The sequence below is a fragment of the Suncus etruscus genome, chromosome 5 (genome assembly GCF_024139225.1).
Source record: "Suncus etruscus isolate mSunEtr1 chromosome 5, mSunEtr1.pri.cur, whole genome shotgun sequence".
NCBI lineage: Eukaryota > Metazoa > Chordata > Mammalia > Eulipotyphla > Soricidae > Suncus > Suncus etruscus.
Genome location: NC_064852.1, coordinates 139,435,147 through 139,437,046, shown reverse-complemented (window position 1 = coordinate 139,437,046; position 1,900 = coordinate 139,435,147). Strand labels below are relative to the sequence as shown.

The window sequence follows — 1,900 nt, the reverse complement described above, 5'->3', positions numbered from 1 at the left end:
CTGAATTTCAAGAAAACCCCTACCATATTGGAACATTCTGGATAAATCTTACAGTGGCTTTTGGGTGTAATTACTTTCCACTCTTCTCAGCTTGAACATGTCTGCAGCCAGTTTATGATGGTCTAGCTCTGTTTGGGGGCCAGGTAGTTAAAAAAGTAGATAGTGGGAGAGTTGCCACTTACCTTATAAAGGATGGAGCTTAAGACTATTCCTCCATGGAGGTGTACTATTATAGGATCATCATGAACTACCCAAAGGTAGTTCATATCATACCCATTAGTCTCAGAAATATTTGAGGAAATATCTCATAGTACTTTTCACAGACTCTAATTTTATAAACTACATAAGACTTTAGAACAGAAAAATATATTCTGCAACATTTATGCATACCTTGGTGCTCTATGAGCATAATGATCTCATCCTGAGTTTTATTATCACCTGAGTTGCCTTCAACTAGATGAGATAGTTTTCACTTGTAGACAGACTATAGTTTGATACCTTACATTTTTTTATATTTAATATTCTAAACTGTTTCAGTTTTGTTTTTCTCCTTGACATTTCTTAATGTAACATAGTAGTGAGATGGAAATTGTACTGTCCTGGTAGGCATTGCTAGCCCTTTAACTTAAAAATGCCTACATTGTGCTACCAACCAGGAAAGTTATCTCCCAATCCCCAAGCTACTTCCCTCTCTTACTACTGATAATTTCATGTAAGTAAAGATACCATTCAGTGTTACTTGTGGAATCCAGTCTTTCAGATAGGAGTATAATTATCTGCGCTAGGATAACACGCAAATTCATGAAGCATTCCCTATTTTTTTTAAAAAAAGTCACCTTAAAATTCATTTTTCTGGGATCCTGCTCAATAGTATAAATTGCCTGTTTTGCAAGCAAAAGGTCACAGGTTTAATTACCAGAGTTACCATTTATACGACACACATTATAGCAACTCTGCTCAATTAATAGGAAGACAACTGTTTTGGACACCTTATTGCCTGTGTGAGCACCACACACAAACTGATGTGAGTTTGGAGAGAAACACAACTAAAATGTGAGAGCTTATGAGCCAGTATGTTTGCTATCCACAGTCATTGTAGCAACAACAGCAACAAAAATGGAAAGGAAAGGTAAAGCAACACTAAATGTAAGTGTTTTTTTACCTTCTTTTCTATTATCACAGAACACCTTTTAAGTATTTTCCATACCTAAACATTAGCAGTGTAAAAGTTTCTGTGTGTTTTTTATTTTTTTAAAGGAAACACTGAGGATACCAGAATGCTAGAAGTTAAGTTGATTGCCTTTATTCTCAGTTCTAATCCCTAGTTCTAATCTCTAGCACAATAAATGATTCTCTGGTTACCACAGTGATTATTTTTGAGCACAGAAAAAGGAATAAATTAGAAATTCTGCATGATGTAAACAAAGCCATCCCCTTCAAATTGGGGTTGGCCACATTCAATGGTTCTCAGGTATTACTCTTTTTTTCTTTTCTTTTTTTTTCTTCAGTCTCCAGAAAGACTGTCAAAAATTGCCAATGCCGACTATATTTCAAGTCGTCATGGCGGGGTATTGGGAAAATTTTTCAATTAGCAATAATCGTGCCTTGGAGAAACCTCATTGGCTATGATACTGCCACTGTGCAAAGCTTCAGATATTACTCTTAGCTCTGAACTCGGGGATCACTTTGTACTAAGCATGGGGGACCATACATATTACTAAACATTGAGCCCAACATCAACCAATTGCAATAAAAGCATCTTACCTTCTGTACTATTTTTTCTGACCCCCCCCTAATTTATTAGGAAGTCATATCCAATGATGTTCATAACTTAGTGACTCTGCTCTAAAGGATCACTCTTGGATTGGGTCAGGCATCTATATGGAGCAATAACCAAACT

General features: G+C 36.1%; 1 non-coding gene across 1 annotated transcript; it reads right to left on the bottom strand.

Moving 5' to 3' along the window:
• Positions 1-1,508: 1,508 nt before the first annotated feature.
• Positions 1,509-1,649, bottom strand: LOC126010400 (U4 spliceosomal RNA). Its single transcript, XR_007496434.1, has one exon. It is a non-coding gene; the product is annotated as a U4 spliceosomal RNA (small nuclear RNA).
• Positions 1,650-1,900: the final 251 nt, after the last annotated feature.